General features: G+C 34.7%; 1 non-coding gene across 1 annotated transcript; it reads right to left on the bottom strand.

Annotated features, from left to right (window-relative positions):
• Positions 1 to 13787: 13787 nt before the first annotated feature.
• LOC115835588 lies at positions 13788 to 13893 on the bottom strand. Its single transcript, XR_004030629.1, has one exon. It is a non-coding gene; the product is annotated as a U6 spliceosomal RNA (small nuclear RNA).
• Positions 13894 to 26302: the final 12409 nt, after the last annotated feature.

The raw sequence follows: 26302 nt of genomic DNA, 5'->3' as shown, positions 1-26302 counted from the left end.
CCAGAACAATATTTTGATTTTTGGCTTATGATCTGAAATATGCCCTTATCACTCCTTATCACTTTCTCTCTCACGTCCATATGATAGATAATAGATAGTTATAGGTACAGATACATAGATATAATTTATCTCACTGATAATATTATCATTTTTCTGTATCTAATTTCCCTGTGTAATGACTATGAATAATGTTATTTTTTAGCCATCATCCCATTCCACATAAGATCTAGTTGTTCCTTTAGAAAATATCTCTTGTTAATCCATTTATAAACAGAAAAGTGGTATCTCCAATGAGTTTTGTATTTTGACAAGCAATTTAAAAAGTTAGCTATGTTGCTCTATAGAGGGAGTATTTATAAATGGCTGAGTGGGTATAGGAATGTTGAGGACCTGGACAGACTACTTAAGTGTGGTAAAGAAGAAATTATTCCCAAGAGTAATTCACATCTGATGTCATCCAGCATACAAATCCAGGTCATTATTAAAATTTTCTCAATGCATTGTCTTAACAATATATCGAATTAGAAATCTCACCTGTTAAGTTGTTAATGTTCTGAAGATGTCCTGTGACAGTTAAAAACTAGCCATTCTTCAAGTTTTTATTGGTAGGTCAATAAAACCTTGAAAAATTGTATTGATTACTTATGTCCCCACATGATACAATAAACTCTCAACCCTCAGTCCCTCATAATGTGATCTAATTTGGAACTAGAGCCATTGTAGATGTAATCAGTTAGGTTAAAATAAAGTTATTCTGAATTATGGTGGGCTTTTAATCTGATATGATTGGTGTCCTCATAAGGACAGGAGGAGAAATACCAAGATGGTGAGACACAGGGAGTATACCATGTGATGACACAAGCTGAGAATAGAGTTATCCCGCTGCAAACCAAGGAATGCCAAGGGTTTTCACAACAGACAGTAAGAGGAAATCAGAAACACATTCTCCTGAAGAGCCTTCAGAGACGGCACTGCCATGCTGACACCTTGATTTTGAACTTCTTGCTTTCAGAACTATGAGAAAATAAATTTCTGTTGTTTCAGCCACACATTGTGTAGTAGTTTGTTATAGGAGCCCTAGAAACTAATACACTAGCTAACAATAATATTGCAGCTAGTTTGAGTCACATCTTCCTTGGAGTTTATGGGGATGCAGACCCTTAAAATATCAATAAACCCCTATACATTACAGTTTGCCTTATTTTGTTTTCTACTTTCGTTTTAGGACTATCATTAGAATTTGTTGGTAAATGTATAATACCTGACTTTACCTCCATAACCACCAATATTGTAAAATGAAACTGCAGTTTTGAAAACTCAGTCAATAGGTATAAATGTAGTTGTTGAGGCAATGCCCGTTATGTTTTCTTGAACCTTTTTTCCTATTGGCCAATGCTCATTTCACCTGTCATTACATATTTTGAATAACATTCATGGAACGTATTATTAAATGTGTCACAGTTAAAACTAAAGAACAATGTTAGATAGCTAATTGACCATGAAATAGTCAAGAAAATGTGGACTTCACAAAAACCCACACCAAACAGTAACATGAAAAACAATCCTCTTGCATGGAGTTTCAAGTAATAACAGACTAACCTGAATCATGATTTTAACTGCAATGTGGCTATGCTGAAAATGTCACTTGTATTTATATTAGTATATGTTTAAGTATCTGTGAAATGTTATCAATGTGTATCAGCAAAAAAAACCCTAAAATTTGCTACAAAGAAGTTTGTAACATACACAATTATGAATTACTGAATAAATTAGTTCCAGCTACATCTTGATTAAAGATGCAAGTAAACCACGACAGAATAGCCAACTGGTAGTCAAAATATTTTCTCAATGTGAGAGGAATAAAAAAATTTGCACCGTCTGTCTGATTTTATTGAAATAGTCACCTTCAGATATCTTAAATTAATTTAAAGTTGTTTGAGGTCATTAGTTTGTATTTTCTAGAAATGTTCAGAATTATGAGTTTTTTATAACATATATAAAGAAGTTTAGATTCTTTATTTTAGATGTCAGAAAAATTCTTTTTTGAGTCTTCTCACCCCTATTATTTTCTTCATGATTATGGCAGTTAGCTGTGTGCTAGACTGACTACCCTGCTGTGGTGTTAATCAGAGGAGAGAAGCCCCTGCTGGGAGTTGTAGTAATTACACTGGGATAGTTCATCTCTTTTTGAACTCTCTCTAGGTTTTCATTTCTCCTAACAGCAATAATAATACCAATTAAAAATGGATGTTAATTACAAAACTTTAAAATATTCTCTTTAGAAGTTAATGTAATCTTTTCTACCAATACAATAGATACGTTTTTCTATTTCTGTAGCTCTTTTGTCCAGCTCTCTGAAGTTAAAAAAAATGTGTTTCAGTATAACTATGTTTATAAATGATAAATAAATGGTCCTTTATCCAGGGACATATTTTTCCTTCTAATTTAGGCATATTTTGGACTCCAAAGCCATTTTAGTTATTAATAAATATACCTCCTATTAAACTTTATGGCTTATAAAATTGGCATCCTGTGTACAAAAAGAGCGGGGTGTTTATCGAAGCTTTGAAAACCAATCTTTATTTATAGAGGGTTACTAAACGTCAACTAGCTGATGCTTTCCAAGAATGACAAGTGTAAATACAATTTTATGTTAATACATGTATATATCCATCAAGGTATTTCATCTAAACCTCTTTTTTATTGAAATTAAAATCATAAAGTACGTGGCATTGCAAATAAATGTGAAAAATATTTATTAATAAAACTATGTCTCCAAAAATAATAAAATCAGCTTAAAAATCACAAATATATTAGTCATATATGTTGGTCATAGATAATGGAGAAAATTGGTAGTAAAATTGTGACTAGAGGATGTGAATAGGAACATTATAAGAAAATCTTGTGCATTTTATATGCTTAATTTAAAGGTAAAGCAGTAATCCTAAAATCGGAACTACAATTTTTATTGGTTGTGTTCCCATTAAATTTCATATTTTATTTTCCATAAAAAGTATTAAAATATCCAGAAAACATTCTCTAAAAGAATAAACACTTGTGACTTACAAGCACCAGATAAAATTCTAGCAATTATTCTATGAAATCTGGGACAAAGAAGCTAATTGAGTGTATTATTATAAAATCCTAGGGGGAGAAACAGCAAGTTAAGCAGTGCTGTCAAAGGTTTAGAATATCTCTACCCTTTTTAGGATTAATCTCTCTGGAAGCACAAGATCTGAAGCAAACCATGAAAGAAGAAATCATATTTTAAGTGCAATGCATCGAAAGAGATTGTCATTTCTCTAATAATCACAGCATCTTTAAATATTAGACGATGAAAAATGTGAGACTTTTAAATTTAGTCCTCCATCAAATTCTTCTAAAATGCACTTACATATTTTAAATATAATAGGTTAAAATATGACTATATTGTTTAGAAATAAACTTATTTTATAAATTTTATATATTTTAATGGTATAAATAAATAATGTCAAGTGTGGTATAATTTCTTAGAAATTTTTGATGTCCACATCTATTTAACTCTATGATGCTCTTTTGTTGATTCTAAGATTCTGTAGTTTTTGAAATTCAGAATACATAGTTCAGGTTCCGAATGCATATTCAGACATACTTAAAACTGGATGAGTCATTGTCAGTTTTTGAGTCCTTGTCTCAAAAATGAACTATTTGGGAAGGTCTGATCTCTCAATGTCCAACTAGATTATCAAAAATATCTTTGACAACCATAACCTTGATGGGGCAACTGAGAATCCCATCTTTGTATAGTCTGAAGATCCCAAATCCTACAATATTATGTTGTACTGGAGATGCAGCACAACAATGTGGCTTTCAGGAAGGTGATCTTTTTTATTTTTATTACTTTTTAGAAAAATGATTGTGCTCTGCTCCCAAGGCTGGAGTGCAGTGGCAGTATCATAGCTCACTGCAGTCTCAAACTCCCATGTTCAAGCCATCCTTCTGCGTCAGACTCCTGAGTAGCTAGGCCTACAGGCACAGGCCACCACATCTGGCTAATTTTTTATTTATTTTTGTACAGATTGGGTCTCACTGTGTTGCCCAAGCTGACCTCAAACTGCTGGCCTCAAGTGATCCTCCTGCTCAGCCTTCCAAAGTACTAGGATTATAGGTGTGAGCTTTTAGGAAGTTAGTTAATTTGAGTCATAATTTTATCAACTATGGAAATTAAATTACATGGCCTGGTTTGGTGGCTCATGCCTGTACTTCCAGCCAGTTGGAAGGGTGAGGTGAGAGGATCCCTTGAACCTGGGAGGTGGAGGTTGCAGTGAGCTGATATCACACCACTGCACTGGAGCCTGGGCAACAGAATGAGACCCTGTCTCAAAAAAGAAATAAAAGAGGGTCAGGCATGGTGGCTCATACCTGTAATTGCAGCACTTTGGGAAGTTAAGGTGGGCGGATCACCTGAGGTCAGGAGTTGGAGACCAGCCTGGTTAGCATGGCAAAACTCTGTCTCTACTAAAAATGAAAAAATAAATAAAATTAGCAGGGCAGGCTGGTGCATGCCTGCCTCTAATCCCAGCTGAAAGTTTATGGCCTGCTAAGACAGTCAATTGTGACGTAGTTGGGTGCCTGTACCCTTGCCTTTAAAGGGGACTTTGTCTTCAACAAAAGATGTTTAAGACGAGAATTGTCCATGCAAAAGGGGGTTCAGATTCTGAAAAAACAAAAAAATTGCAAAAAGATAATATATTAATAGAAGAGATAATATTATTAAGATATTGGAAAAACCACTTTACCCAATGTAAAAAATAGTAATTGTTGAGCAAGCAAAAAACTGTCATGCTTTGGAAAACTCAGATCCAAGTCAGGATTTGATATAAATTTATTTTTTAGATGACACCTTAAGGCCTGATTGATGCTTAGAAGATTACTATTTTACTAATACTGATGTGGAAATTTCCTGTTTTACCCTCTATTTTCACAAGCAAGCTACTTCAATCCATCAGTGTTAGACTGCATCCAACTACAGCTTGCATTTAGGTTTACTGCAATCGCTCTTATGTCACTAATGCCTTCTCCATTTTTTTTTTTTTTTTTTTTTTGACGGAGTCTATCTCTGTCACCCAGGCTGGAGTGCAGTGATGAGATCTCTGCTCACTGCAAGCTCTGCCTCCAGGGTTTATGCCATTCTCCTGCCTCAGCCTCCCGAGTAGCTGGGACTACAGGCGCCTGCCACCATGCCTGGCTAATTTTTTGTAGGTTTAGTAGAGACGGGGTTTGACCTTGTTAGCCAGGATGGTCTCAATCTCCTGACCTCGTGATCTGCCTGCCTCAGCCTCCCAAATTTTTCTATCTTAAATTTTATTTCAGCTTCTAACAAAACTGCAACTACTTACTGAGGCAGCGCTCCTTTCATGGGGGCAATAGCTGCGGGGAGTCTCTCCCTTTCAGACCCCTGACCCAGCGATGGATGAATAAAGTACACTGACACACAGATATTCTGCTTGGCCAGTCCAGCTGAGGGTCCGAGGCCACTCAGACTCCAAGGAGAGTCCTGTAAAGAATGGCAGTCGCAGCCCTAAGCAGCTCGCGCTCCAGCCATTTATTTAGTATAGAATTAACAACAGAAGCTTTGAGGAAACACACTTGTGGATAATTAACATGGTTAAGAGAGTAGTCCTATGAATGACTAAAGTTCAGGTACTGAGGTCTAAATTAAATACCATTGGGGGCAATTTTCCTGGTCGACCTCCCCCAGAGGGGGCCATCTGGCTCAAAGGTTAGTTAATGGAGGTAGGGAAAACAGACTGACTGGGGAAGCCTCTGTTGTCCCTAGTATTTACCCTATGACCTAAAACTCTAAGGTAAGAACTAGTTGCCTTCAGCCTGTTCAATTACTACAAGCTATGTAACCTTTCGGCCTTCCAGAAAGGTCTGGGACTATTCCCTATAACTTTTCTTAATATTTCCCTTTAATATTTCTGCCAACATCCTGAGTCAATCCCAGCAACTTACAATGTTGAGGATTTCTGCTTTGAAACTCTCTACCTCTTTTGTTCCATGAAACCATTATCTCTCTATTTTTGCCAGTTACTTTCACTGTTCCTTAGCAATTTGTTTAAGAACCTCTAAACTCTAGATGATCATGAAGCTGTTTAAAATCTGTATCCACACCTCTATGTGAACTCATCCAAACCCATTTCTTCAAAGGCAAGTCATATACTCCTCATTCTCTGTATTCCACCTTGCTGAGGTACAGACCTAAATTTTGGCATGTATACAGAAGTATCCGCTGCTACCCACTATTCCCCCTTAGTTAACACATTCTTCCGGTTAAATCTGCTTTTCCACCTAAACTTCTTTTCTAAATGAAAGACACTGCAACCCGAGGGATAGGTGAAAACATGGGCATTGTCCTAAAATTCACATTTTCATTTGCTCATCGCAGCCAGCCTGTCTCCCAGTTCTATACATTCTACCAGCTAAATAGTATGACATCACCCTCTTTTTTAAAACTCCCAATGTTTTAGTTAGACCCTATTTTTTCCACCAAAACTATTGCATTTTAATACATTCCTAACTCTTTTGCTCTCTCCAATCGCTTCCCTCACAAATAGTGACTCAGCTGTTTGTATTTCCCTACATATGCCATCTTTTTTACAATTCAGTAGCAAGTCAAGAAATAGGGTGATGGATAATGAAGATACATGACTGGAGTTAGATGAATTCAAGGATGAATCCTGGCTCTCCATGTTATCTTTAATTGGGGCAAGGTTATTTCTCTGTGCTTCAGTTTCCTAATTTGTAAAATGGGCAAAGTATCTACTGAGGTTCTGATGTGTTATAAACAAAGAGTTTGGTACACACTGTTCATTAAATCGATTTTTATCTGGGCCCTCCAACTACCTCTTATCAGCTACTCTTTTACTCATTTAATTATGAATTCATGAGTACCTACTATGTGTCAGACTTCACTAAAAATGGGAGGTCTGCATATTTCTATATTTCCTTTGATTGTCTTTCTACTTTTGACGCATCTGATTCAAATGTTTTTGCCATGTTGTCTGTCTGAAAGCCTGTATTTGAAGACTCATTGAGAATGCCGCATACATTTTCTTCCTCCCAAACTTAAGAAAAGTTATTCAGATTAGCTTCAGTGCAGCTTGTATACATATTTATTATGATATTCATTACTTAATTTCAATTTATTTATTTATTATTATTAGATAATGAACTCTTGGAGTACAGAGCCCATATCTCATCATTTCTTGAGCTACCTACCAAAAATAGCATATAATAAACAATTTAAAAAGAAAATATTCTCTCAGATTTTTTAATTCATATACTTACATTTCTCTAAACATAATTTAGAAAGCTATCTATTAAAGCCATTTAAAAAATATTGAAGATGAAAAACTAAAAAAAAATTCTTAAAATTTATTTTAGCAGGAAAGGGAATTCCATGAACAAATTAAATTGCAACATAGTACTCATTTTGTATTTGACTAATTAAGAGTTCAGATAATAAATTCCATAAGAGTTCAGGGTAGAGAAGCATCAATGTGGGTTACTCCATTTAAGTGAAATTTCCACGGCGAGTTTAACTTTAATGAGAGGAGAGAAAAGTCAAGGGTTTTCCAGGTGGTAGGAATGAAGTAAGTCATGGAGCAGAGCCAGGAATCTGTGGCATATTTTATGGGGAAAATATTAGATCAATTTTTGAAAGTAAAGAATTCACTTACAGAAGTAGTGAGTGGTAAATTTGGAGATATACAGACTGGCTTATGAGGGGTTTGAAGGCCAGTTCTTCAGTGGGGCTATATGATTTAGGTAGCAGAGTTATGACACTTGATTCAGGAGGTGGAAGGAGGTACACAGCGTTGTGTTACAACAGTTAGTTGGGCTGTGAGTTACTTAAGGGTTTACCTTACAGGTTTCTACATATCTGGAGAAATTAGTCAAAAGCCTATTGTGATCTTCTTACTATAAAATAATGGGGACCCAATGTAGATTTTTGGCATAGTCTTTAGTCTTCTTGTGAATTTAATTTCTTATTCACGCCAAAGTGACTGCAGTATCTTCAGATAAAATATAAGACTTTTCTTTGAAATGCATATACTTTCCATAATTATATTCTATTTGATTTATTTCCAAAAGATACCTGAAATGTAGTGAATTAAATTTATATAAATTCTAGATAATTTACATAAAAATTGTTTTCTATAAATATTTGTGTTTATCATTGATTAAATATTTAAATTATTATTATACTGTAGAAGAGAGAAAATGAATGGAATAATTTCTGCTTTTGCAATGTTTACAATCTATCAGCAAGGCAGTCAAATTTATCACTATAATATCAAAAGTAATGAGTGGAGAATATTGTAAGGGTTTATTAAAAACAAGTCTCATGGGAGTATGATTTTGGAAGACATAATCGAGGTAAGTGTTTCTGAAAGGGTTTCATGTAGGCTTTTTTCTGAAGTAGGTATAAGATTTTGAGTCATACAGATGGCACCGAGGGTAAGAGTGTCAAATAAATAGAGACAGAAGAAATATATGCACGTTTGGAAATTGGCAGGGAGTCCACTGTGGTCCAAATAAAGGATGAAAGGAGAAGTGTCCTGAGAAGCAAGAAGATGTAGCTGACTATGGTCTAGTCAGTGGGGTGTGTGTCTGTGTGTGTATGTGAATTTGTATGTGTGCTTGAGGAGCCAGAATTTAAGTATTTCTATTGAATTTCGATGTTATTTTGGAGGGAATAGGGACTCATGGAGGTAGAAGAAGAACAAAACAAGAGACTACTAATGATGTGCCAGGACCAGATCACAAGCATAGCAAGGAGTTTGGACTCTGATGTTTATCGAGATTTTTTTTTTTGCTTGACCAAACTTTAATCAGACCTTTGAAAATCCTCTGTGCATTTCCTTGTAAAATTCAGTTTTATTAAGAACCTTGCTAGATCAGTTGAGCAAGAATTTCTACCTTTGATATCTGATCATCCTTGGTATTGGATGTGGTTTTTCATTCTCCACCATCCCCCAGGTAATGTCTGATCACTCTAGCCTGTCTTCAGCTGGAATCCTGACAGGTTAATTTAGCCAGAAACCACCTGACCTCTGATATTTCCTCTTAGTAATTTTCCATCCACTGACCCTCACCCTGTCCTTGGCTATAAATGACCACTTAGTCATGCTGTATCCTCATTGCCCATACTTAGTGAAACCCAGTCTCTCTTCCCCACTGCAAAATCCCATTGCAGTGGTCTCTATACTTATCACTCTGAACTGAATAGTCTTTCTTACTGGGCTTTCACAAGAATCATTGTTATCACAGTGAATATCGATTTTCTTTTTTCCTTCTGACTTTTTTTTTTTTTGAGATAGGATATCACTCTGTCACCCAGGCTGGAGTACAGTGGCATAAACATGGCTCACTGCAGCTTCGATTGCCTGGGCTCAAGTGATGCCTCCTACCTCAACCTCTTACATAACTGGGACCACAGACAGGTGCACACAACTGTGCTCAGTCAGCTTTTTTATTTTTTGTAGAAATGGGGTCTCATTGTGTTGCACAGGCTGTTCTAGAATTCCTGGGCTCAAGTGGTCCTTCTGCTTCACCCTCCCAAAGTGCTGGGATTACAGGCATGAGACACCAAACCTGGCCATTTTTATTTTTTTTAACAATGTAAGCATCAGGAAGTCACTGAAGATTTTTGAACAGAAGGATAACACAGCGTATTGGATATTTGTTTTAGGGAAATAGCTATGACAGAAAAATGTAAGATAGTTTAGAAATGGAAGATTGAGAGAAAATACTAGATGGCCACTTTCATTTCTGTAATAATTTGAATGAGATGTGAAAGAGGTGTAAGGCTCTGTGTCCCACCAAACACAACCTAAGGATACATACAAAAATATGAACTGGATTCTAATAAGTAAATTCTGGTCATACAATTCAAAATCAAATACTGTAGTTTTTTAGATAAATCAATGTAACAGCACAATATTTTTTCAGGTACTGGACAGAAATTTAATATTATACATACAGCCATTATTAAAAAGTTTAGATATTCTTCCTTTTGTCAATGAGAAAACTTTAGACACAATTTCTGTACAATATGTCTGCTTAAAAACTATGTTTATTAACAAATGAAGTAAACATTTTAATTTCTAATGTTTATAAATCTTAACCTTAGAAATACTGAAAATTTTATAATAATTGAACAATTTGTCCTTGTAGGTCAAATTCTTTCATTGATTCTTCCAGTGAATAATTTGTCCCTGCAGGTCAAATTCCTCAACTGAGATCAAGACCTGCAGGTCAAATTCAAATTGTATTTGTTTATTTATTTTAAAATCATTATTAACAAGAAATTTAATCATTTTATTATTTATTACAAAGAAAATGTTCTAATTAAAAAAAAACTTTTGTATTATACAAAGCCATAGCAGATTTTTCAGCAGCAACATTGCATGAAAGTCAACAATAAAATACATTTTTCCCCCCTAGTTTGGTTATTTCAGCACCTCACCAACATAATGAAAGACAGAGTTTCTATGTAACGTTGTGCTCACCATATTTGGCATGCTGGCATTCCCTTTTAGGCTTGTTACCCTCATGACACCAAGATGGCTGCTACAGCTTTGGGCTTTACCTGCATTTGGAAATCTTTTGTTTGCTTGTTGTTTTTTTACTTTAAGTTATGAGATACATGTGCAGAATGTGCAGGTTTGTTTCGTAGGTATAAATGTGCCATGGTGGTTTGCTGCGCCCATCAACCCATCACCTGAGGTTCTTTCTTTCTTTTTCTTTCTTTCTCTCTCTCTCTTTCTTTCTTTCTTCTTTCTTTCTTTCTTTCTTTCTTTCTTTCTTTCTTTCTTTCTCTTTCTTTCTCTTTCTTTCTTTTTTTTCTTTCTTTCTTTCTTTCTTTCTTTCTTTCTTTCTTGTCTTTCTTCCTTCTTTCCTTCCTTCCTTCCTTCCTTCCTTCCTTCCTTCCTTCCTTTCTTTCTCCCTTCCTTCCTTTCTTTCTTTCTTTCTTTCTTTCTTTCTTTCTTTCTTTCTTTCTTTCTTTCTTTCTTTCTTTCTTTCTTCTTTCTTTCTTTCTTATGGAGTCTCGCTCTGTCACCCAGGCTGTAGGGCAGTGGTGCAATCTGGGCTCATTGCAACCTCTGCCTCCCAGGTTCAAATGATTTTTATGCCTCAGCCTTCTGAGTAGCTGAGATTACAGGCATGTGCTCCCACACCCAGCTATTTTTTTTATTATTTATTTTTTTCGTAGAGATGGGGTTTCACTGTGTTGGCCAGGTTGGTCTCAAACTCCTGACCTCATGATCCCCCTGCCTCAGCCTTCCAAAGTGTTAGGATTACAGGTGTGAACCACCACACCCACCCAGTTTTAAGCTCCTCATGCATTAGCTATTTATCCTGACCCTCTCCCATCCATTGCCCCCCAACCCTGCCACTGACAGGCCCCAGTGTGTGTGTTGTTTCCCTCCCTGTGTTCATGTGTTTTCATTGTTCAGCTCCCAGTTATGAGTGAGAACATGTGGTGTTTGGTTTTCTGTTCCTGTGTTAGTTTGCTGAAGATTATGGTTTCCAGCTTCATCCATATCCCTGCAAAGGACATGATTTCATTCCTTTGTATGGCTGCATAGTACTCCATGGTGTATATGTACCACATTTTATTTATCCAGTCCATCATTGATGGGCATTTGGGTTGGTTCCATGGCTTTGATAATATGAATAGGGCTGCAGTAAACATATGTGTGCATATATATTTATAATGGAATGATATATATTCATTTGGGTATATACCCAGTAATGGGATTGCTGATCAAATGGTATTTCTGGTTTTAGATACTTGAAGAATCACCACATGGTCTTCTGCAATGTTTGAACTAATTTACATCCCAACCAACAGTGTTAAAGCATTCCCATTTCTCCTCAGTCTTGCCAGCATCTGTTGTTTCATAACTTTTTAATAATCACCATTCTGATTGGCATGAAGTGGTATCTCATTGTGGTTTTTATTTGCATTTCTCTAATGATCAGTGATGTTGAGCCTTTTTTTATGTTTGTTGGCTGCATATATGTCTTCTTTTGAGAAGTCTGTTAATATCAATTGCCCACTTTTTGATGGGGTTGTTGTTTTTTTTCTTGTAAATTTGTTTAAGTTCCTTGTAAATTCTGAATATTAGGCCTTCGTCAGATGGGTAGATTCCAAAAATTTTCTCTCATTCTCTAGATTGTGTTTTCACTTTTATGAGAGTTCCTTTTGCTGTGCAGAAGCTCTTGAGTTTAATTAAATCCCATTTGTCAATTTTAGCTTTTGTTGCAATTGCTTTTGGTGTTTCATTCATGAAATCTTTGCCCATGCCTGTGTCCTGAATGGTATTGCCTAGGTTTTCTTCTACGTTTTTTATGGTTTTACATCTTACATTTAAGTCTCTAATCCATCTTGAGTTAATTTTTGTATACGGTGTAAGGAAGGGATCCAGTTTCAGCTTTCTACATATGTCTAGCCAGTTTTCCCTGCACCATTTATTAAATAGGGAATCCTTTCCCATTGCCTGTTTTTGTCACGTTTGTTGAAGATGAGATGGTTGTAGATGTATGGTCTTATTTCTGAGTTCTCTGTTCTGTTCCATTAGTCTATGTGTCTGTTTTCATACCAGTACCATGCTGTTTTTGTTACTGTAGTCTCGTGGTATAGTTTGAAGTCTGGTAGCATGATGCATCCATCTTTCTTCCTTTTGCTTAGGATTGTCTTGGCTATACAAGGTCTTTTTGGTTCCATATGAATTTTAAAATATTTTTTTCTAATTTCTTAAAGAATATCAATGGTATTTTTATGGGAATAGCATTGAATCTCTAAATTACTTTGGGTGGTATGGCCATTTTCATGATATTGATTCTTTCTCTCCATAAGGGTGGAATGTTTTTCCATTTGTTTGTATCCTCTCTTATACCCTTGAGCAGTAGATTTAGTTCTCCTTGAAAAGGTCCTACATGTCCCTTGTTAGCTGTATGCCTAGATATTTTATTCTCTTTGTAACAATTGTGAATGGGTGTTCACTCACGACTTGGCTCTCTGCTTGTCTATTGTTGGTGTGTAGGAATGTTTGTGATTTTTGCACATTAATTTTGTATCCTGAGACTGCTGAAGTTGCTTATATGCTGAAGGAGTCTTTGGGCTGAGATTATTGGGTTTTCTAAATATAGAATCATGTCTTCTGCAAACAAAGATAATTTGATTTCCTCTTTTCCTATTTCAATACCCATTTTTTCTTTCACTTGCCTGATTGCCCTGGCCAGAACTTCCAATACTATGTTGAGGAGGAGTGGTGAGAGGGGGATCCTCGTCTTGTGCCAGTTTTCAAAGGGAATGCTTCCAGCTTTTGCTCATTCAGGATTATATTGGCTGTGGGTTTGTCATAAATAGATCTCAGTATTTTCAGATATGTTCCATCAATACCTAGTTTATTGTGAGTTTTTATCATGAAGGGATGTTGAATTTATCAAAGGCCTTTTCAGCATCTATTGAGATAATGAAGTGGTTTTTGTCATTGGTTCCGTTTATGTGATGGATTACATTTATTGATTTGCATATGCTGAACCAGCCTTGCATCTTGGGAATGAAGCCAAATTGATAGTGGTGGATAAGTTGTTTGATGTACTGCTGGATTCCGTTTGCCAGTATTTTATTGAGGATTTTCACATTGATGTTCATCAGGGATATTGGCCCGAAGTTTCCTTTTTTCACTGTGCCTCTGCCAGGTTTCGGTATCAGGATGATCCTGGCCAAAAATATGGAACGCTTCGCGAATTTGCGTGTGATCCTTATGCAGAGGCCATGCTAATCGTCTCTGTATCGTTCCAATTTTACATATGTACTGCTAAAGCGAACACTCAAATTTTATTTTTTTAGTATTTTTGATAAAAAATTTATTTTACTTCTCCCAGTGAATAGGTGTTTATTTCAAGATACACTGTAGTCCGTTATTGTCAACACTTCAATCTTACTAGCCATTGCCTTCTTCAAGTGGCATAATATGATATACTGTAAGTGTAAGGTCACTTATGTTCAGACAATAGTAAGTGCAAGGTCACTTATGTTCAGACAAGAGTAGATATGTTTCCATATATCGATTCATATAACTGTTAAGTTTAGCCTAAAGCAACCCTTTGTAAGTTCAGCTTAAAAGCTCCTTCATACATAGTGAACTGTAACTTTAAGTGGATGTTTAAACAGACTCTTACCTATTCTTGTACAAATCACCAAGTTTCAGCCAAAAGTGATGAACTGTTCCAACAGTGTTAGCATAAGACAAATTCCAGGCTGTAACCAACCTGTTTCTATTCCTCACTTCCATTATCTGTAAGTGGAGTGTGGTGGTGGTACGCAATTCATGAATTGTTCTTTGCTGAGTTAAACTCTGTTAAGTTTAATCTGTCCAAAGGTTCTCTTTGACATAACACATTCCCAAAAAAGAAAAATTCTATGTCTAGATTCATATTTTGAATTTGCAAACAATAATTTTACTCGTTAACCCCACTGAAATTTATTTTTGTTTCCATTATCATTTCTGGTATGTCGGACTCATATTTTCCTGAATGTATGTGGTAAGATCAATCTGAAAATAATACTTTTGACTCCCTTTTACTTCATATGTCAGAGGTGCTTGAACCAGAGGAACTCCATCTTGAATAGGAGCTGGGTAAAATATGCCTGAAATCTACTGGGTTTCATTCTCAGATGGTTAGACATTCTAAGTCACAGGATGAGATTGGAGATTGGCACAAGATACAGGTCATAAAGACCTTGCTGATAAAACAGGATGCAGTAAAGAAGCTGGCTAAAACCCCCCAAAACCAAGATGGCCACAAGAGTGACCTCTGGTCGTTCTCCCTGCTTCCACCATCACCATGACAGTTTACAAATGCCATGACAGCATCAAGAAGTTACCCTATATGGTGACATCCTTTGTTTAGCATATAGTCAACAATTAACCATAAAAATAAGCAACCAGCAGCCCTTGGTGCTGTTCTATGGAGTAGCCATTCTTTCATTTTTTACTTTCCTAATAAACTTGCTTTCACTTTACTCTATGGATTTGCCCTGGATTCTTTCTTGTGTGACATCCAATAACCGTCTCTTGGGGTCTGGATCAGGACCCCTTTCCTGTAACACATATATCAGAACAATTTCCTGTTACCTAAGTTTCAACTTCTGGTTGTAGTATATTTGAGTACAAATATCCAGGGACAAATTCTCAGCTGAATATATCTGAGAGAAAAATCATCCAATGATCAGATATTTTAAAGCTCTTAGAAGGTGAAGTATCACTGTAGTTCAAACACATATGAAGTCTTAGTATTCCTTGTAAGGATATGTTCTTCTAGTCTAACTATAACTTTAATTGGTGATATATTGTTTATATTTCAACTGTAAAATAAGAGAATTATATTTTTATTATAGAAGTTTCAATAATTTTACATTCTGAGTGTATTCAAATGTTAAAAGAATTAAATTAGAACTATGTCCAATAAAAGTGGAGATAATTTTATAAATAATATATTCTATTATTTATAATTGAGAATGGACTATACAGACAGTGGGGTTCCAAACACATCACTCAAAATATGACTGTTGGAGACCAGAATATGCCATCCTAAAAAGTGCTTCTTAGGCATATTGATTATTTTGAGCTGATTACCCTGAGAAACAGACACAGAAGTAGCTCTGAAAATTTGTCTTTCTGTAAGAGAAATTTACATCAAAAAGATAATTTCTGTTTGTAGGGGTGTCTTCCTCTCTGCACCAGGAATTGAGAGATGACTGAATGAAGAAGGCATGGACTTTAAATCTGCATAACAAAACCATGCCTTTGTTACAGGTGATTTTCTTCATCATTTCATCTTAACCAGGTCTTTCCCTGCACACTTTTTTTTCTTTTAGGTAATAATGATATTTAAGTCTAAGTTTAAAAGTATTCTTTGAGATATACTTTATAAAATTACTCACCACCTGGTGTCTCCCATATATACATAAAACTATAAATGTTAATAAATGTCTATTTGTTTTTCTCATGTTAATTTGTGGGTTTTTTTACAGAAAGCCCAGTAAAAAACTATGAAGGGTAGAGAAAAAAAAAATGTTTTCCCCTATACAGACATGGGTTGCAATATCCCTTAGCTAACTGCTACTGTTAGTGATGAGAATATTTGGGCTATTTGTCTAAATAACACACCCAGTAAACACACTCCAGTAAACACACTGTGGGCGCTCCCTTCCCAAGTGCTCGTAGGCCACTGTGCATGGGTGCAGCCCACCCTAAGGGAAGAATCAGTGGACAAGGGATGCAAGACCTTGAAGTATGTGCCAACGTATAAAATCCTAAGTCAAAGGGCAAATCGTGCACTCGTCTTTCAACTCACCTGCTTAGTCCTCTTCCAAGTGTACTTTGCTTCCTTTTGTTCTGCTGTAAAGCTTTTCAATAAAGTTTCACTTGTGCTCTAAAACTGGCCTCGGTCTCTCCTCTGCCTTATGCCCCTCAGTCAAATTCTTTCTTCTGAGGAGAGAAGAACTGAGGTTCCTTCAGACCCATATAGATTTGCCACCAGTAATATACTTCGGTGCTGTGTGACTCGCATATGTTCTGCTGCTAACAAAATGTTGTCAAATAACACTCAAAAATCTTTTCAGTGTCTTCAATTAGTTAGTTATCTGGTTTTAATTGCCTTAGAAGAGATTTCAGAGATTTTAGTTTTCTTAACATTAAAAATAATTTCAATTGAGAGGCCATTAGGCTGAGACAGCTCCCATGTCTTGAACTCCTACGTAAGCAAGCTGAAGCCCAGTGTGAAGATTGAAATGAGACATAAGCTTTACCTGTCAGAAGCTGCCAATTGTCCTCTAACTAAGGACTTTCCACAGGATTATACCTAAAATAAACAAATGCCTGGCTGTAGCCAATCAAGTAATTTCTTTACCTCATGTCTACATTCAGCTTATAAAATGTCACTGTTCGTGCTGCTAAAGTGGAGCTCTCTTAACCTCTTCTGGTCCTGAGTGCTGCCTGATCCATAAATTGTTCTTTGCTCAAGTAAATCCTGTTAAATTAATATGTCTAACATTTTTTTAACTTGAGTATTTGTTTCTTCTTATAAGTAAATGAGAGTTTTAAAAATATATTTTAATAATATGCTTTGCAAACCAGTGCTTATGATTTTTCCATATTTAGAATGCTTAGCATGTAAAGAACAAAAAACTCCCATACACTTTATCCTTATTCCAGGAAACTTCAGTAATACACCACATAAAATAGTATTTTCTCTGTGTGACATGTGTATAGGGACTCATAGGCCTAGACTTTTCCAGGAGTACTATAAGAATAACTCTTACTTTTTATTGTTTTATTTTAGCTGTTGATCATTTTTTAAATAATGTGCATTGACTGAATAACTCTGAGTTAGATATGCTGACTGAATTTCCACTAAAATATTTGTACAAATTTGATTAATTAGATAACTAAAAACTAGCTGCTTCTATGTCTTCTCTGAGTTTTAAAGAGTTAAATACATTGTGAATTTGGTTTCCAAAGGAATATGGTAAAATTTAAAATCTCAAAATTAGTTTGAAAGCTAATATCCTTGCCCTGAACAGCTTGTGTTTAAAATTGTATTCTGATTTTTCAATACCTTTTAAACTGATTTTAGAGTTCATAAGTCATTTGTGTACTTTTTTGTTTTGGAACTTTTCTGTCCTCATCATTAAGAATATTCTCTTTCATCTGTCTCATCCTACTTTCCTACTGGGAGATTTTTGTTTTTAAACAAAGTTTTTGTGGTGGTTGGAGTGGTCCCTTTCCATCTTCTCCTGACTGCAACCCCTACAATTTTCTTTGGAAAACAGTATAACCAGTAAATTCCTTATTTATTTATTTATTGGTTTGTTTGTTTGTTGAGGTGGAGGTTTGCTCTTGTTGCCCAAACTGGAGTGCAATGGCATGATCTCGGCTCACTGCAACTTCTGCCTCCCAGGTTCAAGCAATTCTTCTCCCTCAGCCTCCCGAGTAGCTGTGATTACAGATGCCCTCTACCATTCCGGGCTAATTTTTGTATTTTTAGTGGAGACGGGGTTTCACCACATTAGCCAGGCTGGTCTCAAACTCCCGACCTCAGGTGATCCACCAGCTACAGCCTCCTAAAGTGCTGGGATTACAAGCCCAATTCGTTTTATATCTTTTTTTTTTTTTTTTTTTTGATGGAGTCTAGCTCTGTTGCCCGGGCTGGAGTGCAGCAGCATGATCTCGGCTCACTGCAACCTCCGCCTCCTGGGTTCACGCCATTCTCCTGCCTCAGCCTCCCAAGTGGCTGGGACTACAGGCGCCCACCACCATGCCCGGCTAATTTTTTTTTTATATATATATTTTTTTAGTAGAAATGGGGTTTCACCATGTTAGCCAGGATGGTCTCCATCTCCTGACTTCGTGATCTGCCCGCCTGGGCCTCCCAAAGTGCTGGGATTACAGGCATGAGCCACTGCGCCCAGCCTGTTTTATATCTTGAAAGTCTTACCTAATATAAAGAGAGAGAAGCAAATTGATCACTACAGTTAAATTGGTATTAACAGGATCTCAAGAATGTTATTTCATATTTTTATACTATTAACAGAAAAGCTCAGTTTCAACAGTTTTTGAATTAAGCAATGCAATAGATCAAGGGCATCTCCAAACCAGGTTGAGGCTCTGGGTAGGGTATGGTAATTTCTGGAGAAAGAAATATGCCAACTCCATTCACTAACCTGAGGTTGTTGGTCCAGGGGCTGCATAACCAGCTCATCTGAACCAGTATCTCTCCATATAATGAGACAAATAAATAGGAAATAATAAAATATTTTTAAATTCTGGAGGCTTAAACTGTGTATACACACACACACACACACACATAGTTATATTTCACATATATTTCATTATGTATATATATTCCATTTTATGTGTGTGTATATATTTATATAATGGGAATAATTTCAGTGTAATTATCTACTTTACTGTTTAACAATATCTTTTCTACTTCCTAGATCAGAAGGTGTATTAGTTCTCTAGGGCTGCCGTGACAAAATACAACAGTATGAGGGGCTTAAGCAATATATATTTAAGTATATATTAAGTACATATTATGTATATATACTTAATTACTGGAGGCTAGAAGTCCAAGATCAAGGCAGTTTTATTCTGATGCCTCTCTTCTGGGCTTCCAGATGGCTGTCTTTTTGATATGTTCACACATGATCTTCCCTTTGTGTGAGTGCATTCTTGATGACTCTTTGTGTGCCCAAAGTTCCTCTTACAAAGGGCACCAGTCAGATTGGATGAGCATCCCTAAATGGCCTCATTTTAACTTAATCACCCCATGAAAGGCCTTCTCACTAAATACAGTCATACTGGGAGGTGCCTGGAGATAAACCTGAAATGTAAGAATTTCTGGAGTAATTCCGAAAGCATTGAGCTTGAAGTCAGAATGTCTGAATAAAATAGCTTCATTGCACGTATTATGCAACTCAGCTGGCCCCTGGTTCCTAATCTGTTATATGGAAATAATAGTATGTATCTTAAGGCAATTATTATATGATTATATATATATATATATATATAGAATATCTACCAAACTACCTTCTCTGTATTAGTAACACATTTAGTGAATGTGCATATTATATCATAATCAATGTATTTTTTTCACATTCTAAGTTTAAGGAAATCATTTGATAGAAAATGAAAAATTTAAATTAAATGTCTTCACTTTGCCTTTGCAAGCAACACAGTTTTTGTGAAGAAAATATTTGAGCATAATATATTAAATGTGTCCTAAAATTATTAGAGCATTTTTAAACTGCTCCAATTTAAACACTCCACTTTTATTTAGCCCTCCATAAAGCTTTGTTCATGTATCATTGATTTATGGACAGTTGTCACAAACAGGATAGGCCCATATGTTAAAAGCACTTGCCATTTTTTTGTGACTGTCCTCAATCAGATTTAGCAGATTAATGATTGTAGTACTCTGCCACCCTGATTTTTGACTACAAGGTTTTAATAACTATCCCACTATTTCAGCTTTGTCTCTTAATCTAAATCATTAATCTCTTTAGGACTCATTATAGCCTCTTTTTTACACATATTGATCTGCATTCAACTTGTATGTCTTTTGTAATATTCTTTTTCTATAATGTATGTTCATAGCAAAGTATTTCTATTAATTGATGTGTTGATGTATTGTTATATTGCTTCACTTTAAATATCTCACCCCCATCACTCTGCACTTCTCAATTTCACTATTTTAAATGTTTTAACCTCTTGTAGGTCTTTGTAATGTCCTTCCATATAAGATCAAGTACAGTAGGCTGACTGTATTTTCTAGTTCAAATTAAAAAACCATTTGTTCAGCTTGACTTATGCTTAGTGACAGCTCTGTGTATTTTTCACTGTGATGCGAATACATGAAGGACACAGCCTAGAAACGTAGTGTATTACACTCCATCTGCGTAGTGAGGTAAATGTGACTGGGGTAATTACTGCCACCTAAGATTTTATTTCTTTTTTCATTAAAGGTGTTATCATGCCAGGGACAAAATAAATAATACCCAATACCTGGCTTTTATTAGTTTCTGTCTTTGTTAAATGTGAATGATGTGAATGGCAATAAGGAAGGCTATAAAGAAATCATAAATAAAACATTAGCGCATTTTTATAATAACGCAGGTGTAAATGTCACTAATGAAGTAAGAATAAATATGTGATGTTAATTACTCTGCTTTACCTAACTATGAAATGTGAAAGCAAATGTAGTGCTTGACAAGAATGAAAACAGAAAAATCAAATATGTTGTTTTTATTTTCCTAGGAAATACTCGTTTTTTGTTTACTTGCCAAACTAAGAGTAGTTTATATTGCAGGTTAGGTCATATGTTAGATCTGTTTTATAGAGCAATATTCTATACACGTTAAGTTACATATGGCTGTTATACCTAAACAGCCATATGTGTGTGTGTGTGCGTGTGCTCTCATGCAAGCACACTTTTATATACATGCATATGTATATGTATATATGTATATGCTGTTTTTATATATGCATATACTGCCTATATATACACACACACTGCTTTTGCATATGCATAAGCACACACATATGTAAATGTACACATAAGTACTATATTATAAAGCATGTCTTTCTATCTGTTTCTTCCAGGTTAAATAGTCACCACATAATACTTCATGAGTACTTCATTGTCCCTTATTCTACAAATCCTTTCTGCTGTGGGTCAATTGCCCTTTTATAATGTGCCAAGAACGGGGAGAGCTAAGTGTGTTAGAATTATATTTAACCACGTGTAAGAAAGCCAGAAATTAAGACAAAAAATATAAGTTCATGAACTTTAACAAAATTTTTAGAACTTCATTGTTTTGAAATGGTTTGTTTGTTCATTTGTTATGTTCTAAAACAGAAAAAGAATGTGTTGTTGAAGTTCATGGCTCACTTCATAAAGTTTGTTAGTATGGGTTGAAGAGATAGACTGTTATACTAACCACCTCACCATTAGATAAAATCAACAGCACAGAACTCAGATTTTAATGATTCCTCCCAGAATTTGCTCTAATAATCATTCACACTTCTCTGCTCATTGAATGTCATTGCATCCAGAGGAAACAATTTCATATATCTCACTCCGCATGCTTTACACTTATGCTCTGTCTTATATACAGAAGTAGCAATAATTAAGCTATTTTAGCTTTACATAACTGAAAGTCCTCATTTTACAGACAACTGATCTTTGAATCACAGAGAATAATTGACTCTCCAATTTCACATCGCCACCAAATTTCAGAATCAGAATTCAAGTTGGAATTCAACACTTCGTTTTCCACCTGAGCTTCAATGCTCACTTGTTCCAAAAGTGTCTCTCCAAGTTATTCAGATGTGGTTTCTCAACCCATCTATTTGGATCCTATAAACACATTTTACCTTAAATTAATCTTTCTTTAAGGGCATCTAGAACAGTAGCACAGGTCACTTTAATTGAGTGGCAATATTTATTCTTTACTTTTTTGAAATGTGAATTTGCTATATTTAAGAGAAAATAAATCTTATTTTATAAAATAAAGGTTTCCCATAATTGAATTGAGAAAAAATTATGCTTTCTAAAGTAAATATTTATTACAGCAAATGAAATGTGTTTCTTCATTATTTATTCATATGTTTATTGTGCTGAAAAATTTAAATCACACTGCCAATATTTCCAATTAAATTCTTTTAAATATTAAGCAAGACCAACATCACTGGAAATAATAAAATAAGGTACTATGAAAATCAACATGACTCACATAAAAACTACTAAGATTACAGGATTTGATTAACTTATTGAAAAAAGAGCAAGATATACAGTCCATAGTTAGCTAGAAATTTAATTAGTTTAAAAATCCTATTCACAATCATAACAGAAATCCATAAATTACTTAGAAACACTATTCATAAAAGGGATGAAGTATATAAATAAAACTGAAAATACCATTAAAATACAATGAAATTCAGAACAGAGATAAATAATTATTATTCATAGAGATTTAAATATCCAAATGTTAGTAACTGCAAAAAGGTAACTTATAAACACAACGCATAATGAAATTCAAAATTTTAAAATAAAAATGGTTTTAATTTTTTTATGATAGAATACATTTCCAAGACATTAATACATTATTTTGAAAATAACAATTGCACTTGTGAAAATATTTTGCAATATATAGTAGAGTGGATGTTTATAGTCTACAATCCAGCCACTCTACCTCTAGTTATAATGCAAAGGAATTCTCATACATTTGCAAAAATAAACAAATAAATAATATTTAAGACATGAGTAACAACATAGTTTACTAAAGCAATATATTGGAAACAAACTCTATGTCAATCAAAAACAAAATGGGTAAATAAATTATGGGTATATCCATAGAATAAAATACTACACATAGACAAATGCTGTATATATAAACTAGATTACATTAGTGAATATCTTAAACCTGGTGTTGAGAAATAGAAACAAATTCCAAAAGAACACATAAAACAGCAGTCCCCAATCTTTTTGGCACCAGAGACCAGTTTCATGAAAGGCAACTTTTCCACAGATGTTGTGGGGATGGTTTTGGGGTGAAACTGTTCCACCTCAGATCATCAGGCATTAGCTTCTCATAAGGAGCAAGCAACCTAGATCCCTCAACTTGCAGCTCACAATAGGGTTTGAGTTCTTGTGAGAATTCGATGCCACAGCTGATCTGACAGGAGGCGGAGCTCAGGCTGTAATGCTCACTTGCCTACCACTCACCTCCTGCTGTGCAGCCTGGTTCTTAACAGTCCACGGACAAGTACCATTCTGTGGCTTGGGGGTTGGGGGCCCCTCACATAGAGTATTAATATTTTATCTGTAAAGTTAAAAAATGTAAAGAATGCAACACTATATATTATTTGATTAATAATGTATATTACAAAATATTCAGAAATGTATGAGAATAAGAAACAACAATTTAAAGACACTGGTTATCTCTATCAAAAGGAGTTTACACAGTTGGTACAGAGTACACACATGACTTCAACTGACTTGGTAAGGTTTTATTTATTTATTTATTTATTTGTATACTAGATGGTGCATATGCAGATATTCCTGGAAATAGTTTTACACGACTCTATAGACCTTAAATATTTTATAATAAATTTGTAAAGAAAACATCTCTTAGGATACATTGTTTTCTTATATATCGTAAACAAAATTTAGTTTTCAAGGGATCATTAAAAAATTAAAATTAATTTATTTACGTATATACTGATTAGTATTGTTAATAAAACAATACTTACTAGTAAGTATTATTGCTAGTAAGAAAATTGCATGGCCTTTTTTTAATACACATTCAACTAGTTCACATTCTGTAAGTAGGAATATGATAAGAACATTTATCATTAAAAATTATAAAAAATAAATGTGTGTCCTCTTCAGCTAGAAGTATACAGAACTATATAGCTATCAACTGTTTTGATAAAAATAAGTTAATTTGACATTATTAATTATAAATTAAAATATCAATGAGTTATTTGCCTTCAACCAAGAATGGTAATCTTAGGTGCAATGAGTAAGCGCAGGCTGCTGACAGTTACTGTGAAAATTCATTCAGAAAAAATGCGGGAGAAAGTATTAATATTAAAATATGTATATTATTTTTAAAACTAGAAGTTCAGCCCCATACCTATGGAAAACAAAACTTTTTAAAAGCCTAAACAAAAAAACACAGGGGCATTACTATCTAGGGAAAAGTTTGCAACTGCAAAATGTATATAACCACTTAAATGTTTATAAATAGGGGACTGACAATAAATGATTATGGCACATTCATCATAAGAAATATGCCTATTTAAAAAATATTTGGATTGTAAATGATTGGCAAGAATATAAGTAAAATATATTAAGTAGAAAAAATAAAATGTATCTAAGTTTTTTATATACCATGTATATTTGCTTATACATTATATATCTCAAGATATCACTGAAAATAAAACAAAATAACTGCATGTGAGTACGTATGTATAATTACAGAGAAGAATGTGAAAAGGTTCACAAAAAACTATGACAAAAAATTCAGGACCTTGCACCGGAAGAATAAATCAATACATAAGTGTGTCTACAACTTATCATTTCTTTTGTTACCAAGAGTATTTATTATTTGCGTGAGAATATTTTTAAAGGTCAAATAGCCTATGAAGTAAAAAATGAACTGTGATTGTTATACACTTTTTAAGAGAACATAAGTCAAGTCCTCCTAAGGAAATTCATATAATTTAGAAGCAGGATATAAATATAAAATAAAATGTCTTCTACTTTGTTAGTATGCAATTTTTATCTCTGTAGGATATACATATACTCCTCTTCAGACAGTAAATGAGGATATTTTTTCCTCCATTTCTTAATCTGATGCTATAGGATGGTGATTAACATCTGGGAGTGGAGATGACTGAATTGGCAACTGGAAAACCAAAAGAAGCTTCCATTCATGTGTACAAATCAAGTCTCTTGATAATGATTGCAGACATGATGTGAAGTGCTTATTGCTAGTGAATCATAGTTGGCCCAAAGATTTTGCTGTGAAAAGGCTTCTTGATTCTCAAACTTTTAATAAGAAATGGTTGTAAAAGGGCTCTGCCAAATCAGAAATTTGTATTAAAGCAACATCATAACATTCTTGATTGCTTTTCCCCAAGCTTAGCCCATCCGGCAGTGCATTCACTAAGAATGAACCTGGTGCAAAAAGGGCAAAGGACATTCTTGTTGTGCAAACTTGAAAAAACAGAATACCATCCTTCTTTTTGTAAGTCTTTTAACACAGACGTAGATTAAAAAATAAATGATATAAGGAGAAGGAAGCATTTAGCTTTGCAACTAACTGAGTGGAGTCCTTGCTGGAGGGCTAGAAGGTCCCTGCATAGAAACGCTTTCACTCTGGTAGGTGTTTTCACAACCTTATCTATTTCAGCGCCTTCTTGTGGAGACAGTTAAAGTTCCTGTTTACATTCGTAAGCAAAATCATTGAAATGCTCCTTGAAATTGTTGAGTTGGAGGCCCATGGAGGATGAGACTATAAAGAAGTTTTTATAGAATAAAAAGATAAAAATAACTTGAGAATTATAATGGCAGGGATGATTTTAAACATCAACATATCTAGGAAACTGCAGAAATGGAAAGAGCTAATCTAAAAGAAAAACAGAGAATGAAAGCTACAAGCACTGCATTTCTATGTTATCTAGGTGTGAATTTCCTCAAACTTTCCAAGGTGATGAGATTCCTTGCTATATCTTAATCTAAGGGAAAGATATAAAATGAAATATAAAATAAATTTAATATTATAGTTTATAGACTCCTTTGCTCATTGAAACAGAATCACAGGAAAGGAGCTTAGATGTGATTAAGCCCAATCCCCCAGGAAAATTGGGGCGCAGAGAAGTGAAGAGATTTACACACATTTATGAGAGAAAAGACAACCATTATTGGAACAGGGATTAACATGTGGGACTGCTAAACCTTATCTGGTGATTTTTTTGTGTATAAAGAGAGAAATAATAAAACAATTCATTTATATAGTTGAAAAATAAATATTTACTAGACACATCTTAGTAATCTGATATTCTCCTAGGTCTCAGGATAGAGCTGAGAACAAGACATTTTTTGTTGGGATACTGTTTAGATTCTAATAGGGGAGACGGGCAATAAAAAATTGAAAGAAGAAAAA

Source organism: Nomascus leucogenys, chromosome 6 (genome assembly GCF_006542625.1).
Source record: "Nomascus leucogenys isolate Asia chromosome 6, Asia_NLE_v1, whole genome shotgun sequence".
Classification (NCBI taxonomy): Eukaryota; Metazoa; Chordata; class Mammalia; order Primates; family Hylobatidae; genus Nomascus; species Nomascus leucogenys.
Note: the sequence above shows the minus strand (reverse complement) of the source record. Positions and strands in the feature narration are given on the sequence as shown.